Genomic DNA, 16415 nt, shown 5'->3' on the forward strand with positions numbered 1-16415 from the left:
TTCCTCCGTGCCTAGGAGGAACAGGTCGTCTTACCCTGCTCCTAGTTCAGGGCCACCCTGAGGGCTAGCAGGGACTATTAGGTTCCGGTGTATGAGCCCTCCCACCATCAAGGTTGTCTCATATGGTTAGGAGTCAGGGTCAGGTTAGGGATGCAATAGGAGGTGACCTGCTCCCTAATTCTGTCGTCCTGGCCGAGTAGCCAATAACATTTTCTGGCATTGCACGGCTGAGGGTTTTCCCCATCCTCAGCCGTGGCAATTACATAGCTTAGCAGTTTATTTTTCCGAAATTTTCCAAATCCCACTTTTTATGGACCAGTCCAGGTCTGAAGTCACTTTGTGAGGCTCACGTAATAGAAACCACCCAAAAGATTACCCCATTTTAGAAACTACACCCCTCAAGATATTTAAAACTGATTTTTACAAACTTTGTTAACCCTTTAGGTCTTCCACAAGACTTCATGGCAAATGGACATAAAATTTAAGAATTTTGATTTTTGGGGAAAATTTTCCAATATAATCAATTTTTTCCAGGAACAAAGCAAGGGTTAACTGCTAAACAAAACTCAATATGGGTTGCCCTGATTCTGTAGTTTGCAGAAACACCCCATATGTGGTCCTAAACTACTGTTTGGCCAAACGGGAGGACATAGAAGGAGGGGAACACCATATGGGTTTTGGAAGGCAGATTTTGCAGGACTGGTTTTGTTAATACCATGTCCCATTTCAAGCCCCCCCTTGCACCCCATGAATAGAAATTCCAAAAAAGTGACTCCATCTAAAAAAGTACACCCCTCAAGGTACTCAAAACTGGGTTTACAAACTTTCTTAACCCTTTAGATGTTCCACAAGACTTAATGGCAGATGGAGGAAACAATTTAGGAATTTCTATTTTTGGGAACATTTTCCATTTTAACCCTTATTTTATTACTGGAAAAAATGGGTTAACAGCCAAACAAAACTCAATATGGGTTGCCCTGATTCTTTCGTTTGCAGAAACACCCCATATGTGGTCGTAAACTACTATTTGGCTAAACGGCAAGACATAGAAGAAGGGGAATGCCATATGGTTTTTGGAAAGCAGATTTTGCTGTACTGGTTTATTTACACCATGTACCCTTTCAAGCCCCCCCTGATGCACCCCTAGAGTAGAAACTCCATAAAAGTGACCCGATCTAGGAAAATACGGGATAAGGTGGTTGTTGTTTTGGGACTATTTTAGGGTAAATATGATTTTTGGTTGCTCTATATTACACTTTTTTGAGGCAAGGTAACAAAAAATATAAATTCTAAAATTATTTCTACATTCGCTATTTAGGTTTGTGGAACACCTAAAGGGTTAACAAAGTTTGTAAAGTAACTTTTGAATACCTTGAGTGGTGTAGTTTCTTAGATGGGGTAACTTTTTTGGAGTTTCTAGTCTAGGCTATATCAGAGGGGCTTCTAATGGGACAATGTAAATAAACCAGTCCATCAAAATCTGCCTTCCAGAAACCATATGGCGTTCCCTTCGTTCTATGCCCTGCCGCGTGGCTATATAGCCATTTACGACCACATTTGGGGGTTTTCTGCAAACTACAGAATCAGGGCAATAAATATTTAGTTTTGTTTCAAATGGAAATTTTGCCAAAAAATTGTGTTTTTATTTTATATTTTTAACGCTATTCATCCGAGGGGTTTGGTCAAATGTTATTTTTATAGGGCAGATTCTTACGGACACGGCGATGCCTAATATATCTACATTTTAACATTTATTTAAATTTTGCACTATATTATCATTTTAGGAACAAAAAAAAATTACTTTAGTATCTCCATAGCCTGGGAGCTACAGTTTTTTTTTTTGTTGGGCGACTATATAATGTAGGGGCTAATTTTTTGCGGTATGAGATGGCGGTTTTATTGACAGTAATTGGTGGTGCATATGACATTTTGATCGCTCGCTATTACACTTTTTGTGATGTTAGGTGACAAAAAATTGGGGGTTTTTTTACACATTTTTTTTTTTTATGCTGTTAATCCGGGGGGTTGGGTTAAACGTTATTTTTATAGAGAAGTTTTGTACGCACGCGACGATGCCCAATATGTATGGCTCTCAGACTTTGGAGACACTAAGCAGGCATCCTCAAACTGCATCCCTCCAGATCTTGTAAAACTACAATTCCCACCATGCCCTGCTGATAGCTGTAGGTTGTCTGGGCATGCTGGGAGTTATAGTTTTACAACATCTGGAGGGCTGCAGTTTGAGGATGCCTGCACTAAAACTAATATTTTTTTGGGGAAAAATTGTTTCCATGTCTCCAAAGTCTGAGAGCCATAGTTTATTATGTTCTCTAGGGAACTGTTGGGGATTATAAAAATTTAGTACTCCATGGAAGTGTGATACTCCCTGAAGCAATCGATAACGCAGAGGCCCGGATGATCGGGGCAAGTGTCACACTGAGTGGTGGTGTCCTTCCGTATCCCCCTGCTGTGACTCTGCACTTTTTGGGGGACTGTCCCTTCTTTCCAGTATGTGGACCACACCTGGAAAATGTTGGCCAGTGACAATCTACCAAGTAGACCGCAACTTTTTTGTACCTTGCCCGGGTTTTGCGCATGGCATTATATGGCTTGAGGACTTGATCAGAGAGATCAACTCCTCCCAGATACCGATTGTAGTCGACGATACAATCGGGCTTGAGGATCGTTGCCGCGCTACCTCGCACAGAGACAGGGGTGGTGCTGTTACCGTGGATTGTGGACAGTGTAAGGACATCCCTCTTGTCCTTATACCTGACCAGCAACAGGTTTCCACTGGTAAGTGCACGGGTCTCACCCCTGGGGATAGGTACCTGGAGGGGGTAGATAGGGAGGCCGCGTTGATTTTTCCGCAAGATCCCACAAGCGGACGTGGATCTGGCGGCGAGGGACCTGAACAAGGGAATGCTAGTATAAAAGTTATCCACGTACAAGTGGTAACCCTTATCTAGAAGTGGGTATATAAGGTCCCACACAAGTTTCCCGCTAACACCCAGATTGGGGGAAATTCTGGGGGTTGAATACGGGAATCTCGCCCCTCGTACACACGAAATTTGTAAGTGTACCCTGAGGTACTCTCACTAATTTTGTACATTTTCACGCCATACCTCGTCCGCTTAGTGGGAATGTATTGGCGGAAACTAAGTCTCCCCTTGAATGCAACGAGAGACCCATCAACCGCGACCTCCCTTCCAGGTACGTAGGCCTGCGCAAATTTGGCCCTGAAGTGATCGATGACTGGCCGTATCTTACACAGACGGTCATAGGCAGGATCACCTCGGGGGGGAGGGACATGCTGCATTATCTGAATAATGCAGACATTTCCGGATGGCCTCAAACCGGGGGCGTGTCATGACCATACTGTACAGTGGGGTCTGGTAGAGGACGTCCCCACTCCAGTAATGCCTGACACTGGGTTTTTGGACTAGACCCATGTGCAGCATGAGGCCCCAAAACGTCCTCATCTCGGCTGCACTGACCAGAGTCCAGCCAACAGGTCTAGCCAAAAAGGAGCCCGGGTGCTGAGCAACAAACTGTTGGGCGTACAGGTTCGTCTTCTCCACCATCAGATTCACAAATGGGTCACTGAAAAAAAGAACTAAAAAAGTCCATTTTAAGTGAAGCCCACTGTGGGTATCTGGATTCCTGGATTGCCATCAAAATCCAGAATCTCTGGCTCAAAATCCACTGGGGGACACCAACTGAGTTCACCGGTAGGGGGCTCTGGTGGGCTTATTTGATGGGACGGGAAACCAGTACAAGCCCCAGGGCGGCTTGTACTGGTGTGGGCCACAGGGTCGCATATGCCTCCTCCACCAAGAAAAACCGGCGGGCCATGGGTATGTGTGCGTGCGTGTAAAACTTTATTGTATGTGCGGGGGGGCACGGGTGTTCACGTACTAAAAAGTAAAAAAAAGAAAATGGACAAGTGTTAGAAAAAAAAAAAAAATGTTTCAACTTGCTGATCAGTGGTGGGGCGGGCGATGCGCTAACAGTGGCCGGACGCTAACAGTCAGCGCACGCAAAAAAAAAAGTGGTGGGTGGGCAAGTGTCTAGGGGGGGGGGGCAAGTGGAGGTGGGTCTAGGGTCTCATAGCTAAGTGCTGTGGACCCCAACCACCAAAAACAATAGATCAGTTGAAGTTTTTTTTTTTTTTTTTTTTTTTTTACCCTAACTAACTCTCAGTTCTATCCCTGCCTAATCGTGCCTCTCCCTCACTGACCTAACCTGCCTGGAGGGTGATGCAGTGGCGGATCCAGAGCCTGGTCTCGGGAGGGGCACTTTCAGATTATTTTCTGTCCGCCGCCACAAAACAATGGTGCTTATAGAACAGACTACACAGTGTAGGCTATATGTGTATAACAAACATATTCCACGTGAACACTTACAGTCACTTGGCCCTTGGGGATCTCGGACGCCACTTCCTCACTTTGGCCGGGGGCTCGGCGGAGCTGATGTGTTTTATCCTAATGAGAAAGATTTCATAATAAGTATTTGGAGAAGGGGCAGAGGGAGAGCAGAGCAGGGAGAGGTCGGTGCCACTACTAGGGGGTCATACCATGGGGGAGTAATAAAGCCCACCATAATGCCCCCCCCCAGTAGTAATAATTCTCCTTATAATGTGACAGTGCAAAAAATACCCCCTTGTAATGCCCCCAGTTGAGCTAATGTCCCCATAGTGCCCCCATAATGTGCCAGTATAAAATACCCCTATATAGTGCCCCTAGTAAATGACCCCATAGTGCTCCACACCCTCCTTCCTCCTAGTGCCCCCCATAATGTACCAGTATAAAATGCTCCAGTAGATGCCCTCAGTGTCCCCCATAATTTGCAAGTATAAAATACCCCTTCTTAGTGCCCCCCGTAGATGACCCCATAGTACTCCTCTCCCCCCTTCCCCATAGTACCCACCATAATGTGTCCCAGTATAAAATTGTACTGTACAGAGAGCCCATATAAAATACCCCTTCTTTGTGGCCTCAGTAGATGCCCCTATAGTGCCCCCAATCATGTGCCAGTAATAATAGCCCCCCTGTGCCAGTAATAGCAGCCCCCCTGTGCCAGTAATAGCAGCCCCCAGTAATAACAGCCCCCCTGTGCCAGTAATTATAGCCCCCCTGTGCCAGTAATAGCAGCCCCCAGTAATAACAGCCCCCCCTGTGCCAGTAATAACAGCCTCCCCTGTGCAAGTAATAACAGCCCCCAGTAATAAGAGCCCCTTTGTGCCAGTAATAACAGCCCCCAGTAATAAGAGCCCCTCTGTGCCAGTAATAACAGCCCCCAGTAATAAGAGCCCCTCTGTGCCAGTGATAACAGCCCCCCCTTTGCCAGTAATAAGAGACCCCCCTTTGCCAGAAATAAGAGCCCCCCCCTTTGCCAATAATAAGAGCCCCCCTTTGCCAGTAATAGGCCCCCCTTTGCCAGTAATAGGCCCCCCTTTGCCAGTAATAGCCCCCCTTTGCCAGTAATAGCCCCCCTTTGCCAGTAATAGCCCCCTTTGCCAGTAATAGCCCCCCTTTGCCAGTAATAGCCCCCCCTTTGCCAGTAATAGCCCCCCCTTTGCCAGTAATAGCCCCCCCTTTGCCAGTAATAGCCCCCCCTTTGCCAGTAATAGCCCCCCTTTGCCAGTAATAGCCCCCCTTTGCCAGTAATAGCCCCCCCTTTGCCAGTAATAACCGCCCCCAGGTGCCAGTAAAAGTATTGTATATAATGAAAAAAACACACATACTTACCTCCATGTCAGCGATGCGATGCAGGCCTCTTCTGGCCTGTGTCCCACGCTGTATGGCTCAGGCAGCGCGAAGCGTGCAAACCACTCGGGTCTTGTCGTCAGCACATTGTTTGAAGAAGTGCCATGCCAGGGAACTCCTTGAAGCTGCCTTTGGGGTGCTCGGGTCCAAGATGGCGGCGGTCAGTAGCAGGCGGAGTCTCTTGGCGGCTGGTGTTCTGCTTTTGCCCACTGCTCCCTCTTTTGCTATGCTGTTGGCTCGGTCTCACCACTGCCTCTTCCTCCGAACTGTGAAAGTCAGTGGCACGACCTTCATTCCATGTGGGGTCTAGGACCTCATCGTCCCCTGCATCGTCTTCCACCCAGTCTTGATCCCTGACCTCCTGTTCAGTCTGCACACTGCAGAAAGACGCAGCAGTTGGCACCTGTGTTTCGTCATCATCAGAGACATGCTGAGGTGGTATTCCCATGTCCTCATCATCAGGAAACATAAGTGGTTGTGTGTCAGTGCATTCTATGTCTTTCACCGCTGGGGAAGGGCTAGGTGGATGCCCTTGGGAAACCCTGCCAGCAGAGTCTTCAAACAGCATAAGAGACTGCTGCATAACTTGAGGCTGAGACAGTTTCCCTGGTATGCATGGGGGTGATGTGACAGACTGATGGGGTTGGTTTTCAGGCGCCATCTGTGCGCTTTCTGCAGAAGACTGGGTGGGAGATAATGTGAACGTGCTGGATCCACTGTCGGCCACCCAATTGACTAATGCCTGTACCTGCTCAGGCCTTACCATCCTTAGAACGGCATTGGGCCCCACCATATATCGTTGTAAATTCTGGCGGCTACTGGGACCTGAGGTAGTTGGTACACTAGGACGTGTGGATGTGGCAGAACGGCCACGTCCTCTCCCAGCACCAGAGGGTCTACTAACACCACCACGACCATGTCCACGTCCGCGTCCCTTACTAGATGTTTTCCTCATTGTTATCGTTCACCACAACAACAAAAATATTATTTGGCCCAATGTATTGTATTCAAATTCAGCTGGATATAAATTTGAGGCCTAGTATTTAGGCGCTGGGTGACAGGTATGGGTTTAGTGACAGAATTAGACTTGGAAATGCACAGTAGCGTGTGTGTGAAATTATTCTGAATGACCCTATGTGCACCTTCAATATGATCTACCCTTTTAGGGATAGATTTCAAATAGCTCTGATACAGCAGAAACCACTAAATTTTTAAATTGCTAAATTGGGAATTGTATTTCAACCCAGAACAAGAAATGTGCTTGAACGGACACTAACTAACTCGCCCAGCTACAGCAGTAACGACAGATTTAGCTGGATATGAATTTGAGGCCTAGTATTTAGGCGCTGGGTGACAGGTATAGGTTCACTGACAGAATTAGACTGGGATATGGCCAAAAAATAACCACACTATTGATGGTTAAATGCACTTGGTGTGACAGCTTGACAAACCACACTACTGAGGGTTAAATGCACTTGGTGACAGGCGCAGCTTGCCCCTGATGTAGTATATGGCCAAAAAATAAACAGACTATTGCTGGTTAAATGCACTTGGTGTGACAGCTTCACCCTGATGTAGGATTTAGCCAAAAAACAACCACACCATTGAGGGTTAAATGCACTTGGTGACAGCTTGCCACTGATGTAGTATATGGCCAAAAAATAAACAGACTATTGCTGGTTAAATGCACTTGGTGTGACAGCTTCACCCTGATGTAGGATTTAGCCAAAAAACAACCACACCATTGAGGGTTAAATGCACTTGGTGACAGGCGCAGCTTGCCCCTGATGTAGTATATGGCCAAAAAATAACCAGACTATTGCTGGTTAAATGCATTTGGTGTGACAGCTTCACCCTGATGTAGGAATTAGCCAAAAAACAACCACACCATTGAGGGTTAAATGCACTTGGTCGCAGCTTGTGCTAGCGCACCACAAGACTTAAAATGGCCGCCGATCACCCCAGTAAAAAGTGACTGACAAACGGTCTGGGCAGCCTAAAAACAGTGAGCATTTGAATTTCAGCAGCTCAATGATCCACAGCTGCAGATCGATCGATTAATCAAGTCCTTTGGAGGAGTTAATCTGCCTAATCTCGCCCTACTGTCGCAGCCGCAACCTCTCCCTATGCTAATCAGAGCAGAGTGACGGGCGGCGCTATGTGACTCCAGCTTAAATAGAGGCTGGGTCACATGGTGCTCTGGCCAATCACAGCCATGCCAATAGTAGGCATGGCTGTGATGGCCTCTTGGGGCAAGTAGTATTACGCTTGTTGATTGGCTGCTTTGCAGCCTTTCAAAAAGCGCCAAGAAAGCATCACAAAAGCGCCAAGAAAGCGACGAACACCGAACCCGAACCCGGACTTTTACGAAAATGTCCGGGTTCGGGTCCGTGTCACGGACACCCCAAAATTCATATACAGTTCGAGTTCGCTCATCCCTATTTGTAACCAATGCCGTCTTTCTCACTGTGTCGTTCTGGTATAAACAGTTAGAAGTTCTCTTTTTCTTTCATAGAAGAGCAGTACCATACACATTTCGGGACTACTGACGGTCCCTTTCTCAGTGGTTACTTATCTCCCATAATCCCCCCTTTATTTATAGGAGTTCTGCCTTTTCCAAAATATGGCATGGATTTAATTGATAACACTGCATAGGCTTTTCATACAATCACATATAGCAATGTATAATGTCCAAAAAACTATAAAACACAAAAAGGATCATAGTGCGAATCTGATGCATTTGTGGTGCGATTTTATCCTAATTATGTATTTTTACTCCTTTAAAGGGATTCTGTCACCTCCCCTAAGCCAAAAAACGATTTTAAAGCAGCCATGAAGCACAGCTTACCTGGATTAGGCTGTGCTCTTTTATCTTGCAATCCATCCAGCAGTTACTGCAAAAAACGACTTTGATTGATATGCAAATGTGTCCTGAAGGTGCCCAGAGGGGCGTTTTGTTCTTTTTAGAGAGCCCAGTACCGCCCCTCTTACAGTGCCCAGCCCGCCTTCCTTGCACTGTCTAACCGCCCCCAGCCTGCCACAGCCTCTCCTCCCTCTCCCTCAAAGCTGTTAAAATGACCAGGAAACTGTGCATGCACTTCAGCCACTCTTAGGGTCCATTCACACATTCGTATGTGTTTTTACGGATCCGCAAAACACGAAACAACGGCAATGTGCGTTCCGCAATTTGCAGACCGCACATCGCCGGCACTATATTAGAAAATGCCTAATCTTGTCCAGAATTGCGGACAAGAATAGGACATGTTCTATTTTTTTCGGGAACGGAATTGTGGATCCGAAAGTGCGGTTCCGCAATTCCGGATCCGGACAGCACATAGTGTGGCCCCATAGAAATGAATGGGTCCGCAATTTCATTCCGCAAAATGCAGAACAGAATTGCGGACGTGTGAATGGAGCCTTACAGTGCAAAACAAACGGCCTACTTGAGCTGCAAAGGCAAAACGCTTTTCCCCAACATCACTTGATATGTGATGTTTCCATTCGTTGGCACTCCATGGTCCATATGTTAGACTGCCTGCATGAGTAGAGGAAGGAGGCCAATGATTTCTTAATGCAGCAGACGGACAGGTCTATTTCCCGGTGAAACTTCCACGTTAGCAAGTGTCCAATATAGCAATAAACCTGCAGCCATGTTTGATCCATCCATCATGCTCGGCCCATCTGGTTTTAACCCTCATATATTTTAAAAGCCAAATACCATTAGGTTCATATTATGGAAGGATCCCCTCATGGAGGGAACCACCTGAGATGATGGTCATCCCTGTTGTGAATTCCTTTTAAAGTGTTAAAAAAAAATCTGGTAATTCAGTAGTTTTATGATTTGAGAGTAGAGTTGAGCGAACACCTGGATGTTCGGGTTCGAGAAGTTCGGCCGAACATCCCGGAAATGTTCGGGTTCGGGATCCGAACCCGATCCGAACTTCGTCCCGAACCCGAACCCCATTGAAGTCAATGGGGACCCGAACTTTTCGGCACTAAAACGGCTGTAAAACAGCCCAGGAAAGGGCTAGAGGGCTGCAAAAGGCAGCAACATGTAGGTAAATCCCCTGCAAACAAATGTGGATAGGGAAATTAATTAAAATAAAAATAAATAAATAAAAATTAACCAAAATCAATTGGAGAGAGGTTCCATAGCAGAGAATCTGGCTTCCCGTCACCCACCACTGGAACAGTCCATTCTCAGATATTTAGGCCCCGGCACCCAGGCAGAGGAGAGAGGTCCCGTAACAGACAATCTGGCTTCATGTCAGCAGAGAATCAGTCTTCATATCATAGCAGAGAATCTGGCTTCCCGTTACCCACCACTGGAACAGTCCATTCTCAGATATTTAGGCCCCGGCACCCAGGCAGAGGAGAGAGGTCCCGTAACAGACAATCTGGCTTCATGTCAGCAGAGAATCAGTCTTCATATCATAGCAGAGAATCAGGCTTCACGTCAGCCACCACTGCAACAGTCCATTGTCATAAATTCAGGCCCAGCACCCAGGCAGAGGAGAGAGGTCCCGTAACAGACAATCTGGCTTCATGTCAGCAGAGAATCAGTCTGCATGTCATAGCAGAGAATGAGGCTTCACGTCACCCACCACTGCAACAGTCCATTTTCATAAATTTAGGCCCAGCACCCAGGCAGAGGAGAGAGGTCCCGTAACAGAGGATCTGGCTTCATGTCACCAGAGAATCAGTCTGCATGTCATAGCAGAGAATCAGGCTTCACGTCACCCACCACTGCAACAGTCCATTTTCATAAATTTAGGCCCAGCACCCAGGCAGAGGAGAGAGGTCCCGTAACAGAGGATCTGGCTTCATGTCACCAGAGAATCAGTCTGCATGTCATAGCAGAGAATCAGGCTTCACGTCAGCCACCACTGCAACAATCCATTGGCATATATTTAGGCCTAGCACACAGGCAGAGGAGAGAGGTCCCGTAACAGACAATCTGGCTTCATGTCAGCAGAGAATCAGTCTTCATATCATAGCAGAGAATCAGGCTTCACGTCAGCCACCAATGCAACAGTCCATTGTCAGATATTTAGGCCCAGCACCCAGGCAGAGGAGAGAGGTCCCGTAACAGAGGATCTGGCTTCATGTCAGCAGAGAATCAGTCTTCATGTCATAGCAGAGAATCAGGCTTCACGTCACCCACCACTGTAAGAGTCCATTTTCATAAATTTAGGCCCAGCACCCAGGCAGAGGAGAGAGGTCCCGTAACAGACGATCTGGCTTCATGTCAGCAGAGAATCAGTCTGCATGTCATAGCAGAGAATGAGGCTTCACGTCACCCACCACTGCAACAGTCCATTTTCATAAATTTAGGCCCAGCACCCAGGCAGAGGAGAGAGGTCCCGTAACAGAGGATCTGGCTTCATGTCACCAGAGAATCAGTCTGCATGTCATAGCAGAGAATCAGGCTTCACGTCACCCACCACTGCAACAGTCCATTTTCATAAATTTAGGCCCAGCACCCAGGCAGAGGAGAGAGGTCCCGTAACAGAGGATCTGGCTTCATGTCACCAGAGAATCAGTCTGCATGTCATAGCAGAGAATCAGGCTTCACGTCAGCCACCACTGCAACAATCCATTGGCATATATTTAGGCCTAGCACACAGGCAGAGGAGAGAGGTCCCGTAACAGACAATCTGGCTTCATGTCAGCAGAGAATCAGTCTTCATATCATAGCAGAGAATCAGGCTTCACGTCAGCCACCAATGCAACAGTCCATTGTCAGATATTTAGGCCCAGCACCCAGGCAGAGGAGAGAGGTCCCGTAACAGACAATCTGGCTTCATGTCAGCAGAGAATCAGTCTGCATGTCATAGCAGAGAATGAGGCTTCACGTCACCCACCACTGCAACAGTCCATTTTCATAAATTTAGGCCCAGCACCCAGGCAGAGGAGAGAGGTCCCGTAACAGAGGATCTGGCTTCATGTCAGCAGAGAATCAGTCTGCATGTCATAGCAGAGAATCAGGCTTCACGTCAGCCACCACTGCAACAGTCCATTGTCATAAATTCAGGCCCAGCACCCAGGCAGAGGAGAGAGGTCCCGTAACAGACAATCTGGCTTCATGTCACCAGAGAATCAGTCTGCATGTCATAGCAGAGAATGAGGCTTCACGTCAGCCACCACTGCAACAATCCATTGGCATATATTTAGGCCTAGCACACAGGCAGAGGAGAGGTTCATTCAACTTTGGGTAGCCTTGCAATATAATGGTAAAATGAAAATAAAAATAGGATTGAATGAGGAAGTGCCCTGGAGTCCAATAATATATGGTTATGGGGAGGTAGTTAATGTCTAATCTGGACAAGGGACGGACAGGTCCTGTGGGATCCATGCCTGGTTCATTTTTATGAACGTCAGCTTGTCCACATTGGCTGTAGACAGGCGGCTGCGTTTGTCTGTAATGACGCCCCCTGCCGTGCTGAATACACGTTCAGACAAAACGCTGGCTGCCGGGCAGGCCAGCACCTCCAAGGCATAAAAGGCTAGCTCTGGCCACGTGGACAATTTTAGAGACCCAGAAGTTGAATGGGGCCGAACCATCAGTCAGTACGTGGAGGGGTGTGCACACGTACTGTTCCACCATGTTAGTGAAATGTTGCCTCCTGCTAACACGTTGCGTATCAGGTGGTGGTGCAGTTAGCTGTGGCGTGTTGACAAAAGTTTTCCACATCTCTGCCATGCTAACCCTGCCCTCAGAGGAGCTGGCCGTGACACAGCTGCCTTGGCGACCTCTTGCTCCTCCTCTGCCTTGGCCTTGGGCTTCCACTTGTTCCCCTGTGACATTTGGGAATGCTCTCAGTAGCGCGTCTACCAACGTGCGCTTGTACTCGCGCATCTTCCTATCACGCTCCAGTGCAGGAAGTAAGGTGGGCACATTGTCTTTGTAGCGTGGATCCAGCAGGGTGGCAACCCAGTAGTCCGCACAGGTTAAAATGTGGGCAACTCTGCTGTCGTTGCGCAGGCACTGCAGCATGTAGTCGCTCATGTGTGCCAGGCTGCCCAGGGGTAAGGACAAGCTGTCCTCTGTGGGAGGCGTATCGTCATCGTCCTGCCTTTCCCCCCAGCCACGCACCAGTGATGGACCCGAGCTGCGTTGGGTGCCACCCCGCTGTGACCATGCTTCATCCTCATCCTCCTCCACCTCCTCCTCATCCTCGTCCTCCTCGTCCTCCAGTAGTGGGCCCTGGCTGGCCACATTTGTACCTGGCCTCTGCTGTTGCCAAAAACCTCCCTCTGAGTCACTTCGAAGAGACTGGCCTGAAAGTGCTAAAAATGACCCCTCTTCCTCCTCCTCCTCCTCCTCCTCCTGGGCCACCTCCTCTTCCATCATCGCCCTAAGTGTTTTCTCAAGGAGACATAGAAGTGGTATTGTAACGCTGATAACGGTGTCATCGCCACTGGCCATGTTGGTGGAGTACTCGAAACAGCGCAACAGGGCACACAGGTCTCGCATGGAGGCCCAGTCATTGGTGGTGAAGTGGTGCTGTTCTGTAGTGCGACTGACCCGTGCGTGCTGCAGCTGAAACTCCACTATGGCCTGCTGCTGCTCGCACAGTCTGTCCAGCATGTGCAAGGTGGAGTTCCACCTGGTGGGCACGTCGCATATGAGGCGGTGAGCGGGAAGGCCGAAGTTACGCTGTAGCGCAGACAGGCGAGCAGCGGCAGGATGTGAACGCCGGAAGCGCGAACAGACGGCCCGCACTTTATGCAGCAGCTCTGACATGTCGGGGTAGTTGTGAATGAACTTCTGCACCACCAAATTCAGCACATGCGCCAAGCAAGGGATGTGCGTCAAATTGGCTAGTCCCAGAGCTGCAACGAGATTTCGCCCATTATCACACACCACCAGGCCGGGCTTGAGGCTCACCGGCAGCAACCACTCGTCGGTCTGTTGTTCAATACCCCGCCACAACTCCTGTGCGGTGTGGGGCCTGTCCCCCAAACATATGAGTTTCAGAATGGCCTGCTGACGTTTACCCCGGGCTGTGCTGAAGTTGGTGGTGAAGGTGTGTGGCTGACTGGATGAGCAGGTGGAAGAAGAGGAGGAGGAAGCCGAGAAGGAGGAGGTGGCAACAGGAGGCAAAGAATGTTGCCCTGCGATCCTTGGCGGCGGAAGGACGTGCGCCAAACAGCTCTCCGCCTGGGGCCCAGCTGCCACTACATTTACCCAGTGTGCAGTTAGGGAGATATAGCGTCCCTGGCCGTGCTTACTGGTCCACGTATCTGTGGTTAGGTGGACCTTGCTACAGATGGCGTTGCGCAGTGCACACTTGATTTTATCGGATACTTGGTTGTGCAGGGAAGGCACGGCTCTCTTGGAGAAGTAGTGCCGGCTGGGAACAACATACTGTGGGACAGCAAGCGACATGAGCTGTTTGAAGCTGTCTGTGTCCACCAGCCTAAATGACAGCATTTCATAGGCCAGTAGTTTAGAAATGCTGGCATTCAGGGCCAGGGATCGAGGGTGGCTAGGTGGGAATTTACGCTTTCTATCAAATGTTTGTGAGATGGAGAGCTGAACGCTGGCGTGTGACATGGTTGAGACGCTTGGTGACGGAGGTGGTGGTGGTGGTGTTGGTGGTACATCCCCTGTTTGCTGGGCGGCAGGTGCCAACGTTCCTCCAGAGGCGGAGGAAGAGGCCGAGGCGGCAGCAGCAGAATAGGCCGAGGCGGCAGCAGCAGAAGAGGTAGCAGGGGGAGCCTGAGTGACTTCCTTGGTTTTAAGGTGTTTACTCCACTGCAGTTCATGCTTTGCATGCAGGTGCCTGGTCATGCAGGTTGTGCTCAGGTTCAGAACGTTAATGCCTCGCTTCAGGCTCTGATGGCACAGCGTGCAAACCACTCGGGTCTTGTCGTCAGCACATTGTTTGAAGAAGTGCCATGCCAGGGAACTCCTTGAAGCTGCCTTTGGGGTGCTCGGTCCCAGATGGCGGCGGTCAGTAGCAGGCGGAGTCTCTTGGCGGCGGGTGTTCTGCTTTTGCCCACTGCTCCCTCTTTTGCTACGCTGTTGGCTCGGTCTCACCACTGCCTCTTCCTCCGAACTGTGAAAGTCAGTGGCACGACCTTCATTCCATGTGGGGTCTAGGACCTCATCGTCCCCTGCATCGTCTTCCACCCAGTCTTGATCCCTGACCTCCTGTTCAGTCTGCACACTGCAGAAAGACGCAGCAGTTGGCACCTGTGTTTCGTCATCATCAGAGACATGCTGAGGTGGTATTCCCATGTCCTCATCATCAGGAAACATAAGTGGTTGTGCGTCAGTGCATTCTATGTCTTTCACCGCTGGGGAAGGGCTAGGTGGATGCCCTTGGGAAACCCTGCCAGCGGAGTCTTCAAACAGCATAAGAGACTGCTGCATAACTTGAGGCTGAGACAGTTTCCCTGGTATGCATGGGGGTGATGTGACAGACTGATGGGGTTGGTTTTCAGGCGCCATCTGTGCGCTTTCTGCAGAAGACTGGGTGGGAGATAATGTGAACGTGCTGGATCCACTGTCGGCCACCCAATTGACTAATGCCTGTACCTGCTCAGGCCTTACCATCCTTAGAACGGCATTGGGCCCCACCATATATCGCTGTAAATTCTGGCGGCTACTGGGACCTGAGGTAGTTGGTACACTAGGACGTGTGGATGTGGCAGAACGGCCACGTCCTCTCCCAGCACCAGAGGGTCCACTAACACCACCACGACCATGTCCACGTCCGCGTCCCTTACTAGATGTTTTTCTCATTGTTATGGTTCACCACAACAACAAATATATTATTTGGCCCAATGTATTGTATTCAAATTCAGCGGGATATAAATTTGAGGCCTAGTATTTAGGCGCTGGGTGACCGGTATGGATTTAGTGACAGAATTAGACTTGGAAATGCACAGAAGCGTGTGTGTGAAGTTATTCTGAATGACCCTATGTGCACCTTGAATATTATATACCCTTTTTGGGATAGATTTCAAATAGCTCTGATATAGCAGGAACCACTAAATTATGAAATTGCTAAATTGGGAATTGTATTTCAACCCAGAACAAAAAATGTGCTTTGACGGACACTAAATATCTTGCCCAGCAACAACAGTACAGCGGTAACGAGAGATTTAGCAGGATATAAATTTGAGGCCTAGTATTTAGGCGCTGGGTGACAGGTATGGGTTTAGTGACAGAATTAGACTTGGAAATACACAGTAGAGGGTGTGTGTGAAGTTATTCTGAATGACCCTATGTGCACCTTGAATATTATATACCCTTTTGGGATAGATTTCAAATAGCTCTGATATAGCAGGAACCACTAAATTATGAAATTGCTAAATTGGGAATTGTATTTCAACCCAGAACAAAAAATGTGCTTTGACGGACACTAAATATCTTTCCAAGCAACAACAGTACAGCGGTAACGAGAGATTTAGCAGGATATAAATTTGAGGCCTAGTATTTAGGCGCTGGGTGACAGGTATGGGTTTAGTGACAGAATTAGACTTGGAAATACACAGTAGCGGGTGTGTGTGAAGTTATTCTGAATGACCCAATGTGCACCTTGAATATTATATACCCTTTTAGGGATAGATTTCAAATAGCTCTGATATAGCAGAAACCACTAAATTATGAAATTGCTAAATTGGGAATTGTAC

The sequence above is a fragment of the Bufo gargarizans genome, chromosome 5, assembly GCF_014858855.1.
Source record: "Bufo gargarizans isolate SCDJY-AF-19 chromosome 5, ASM1485885v1, whole genome shotgun sequence".
In the NCBI taxonomy this organism is placed as follows: Eukaryota; Metazoa; Chordata; class Amphibia; order Anura; family Bufonidae; genus Bufo; species Bufo gargarizans.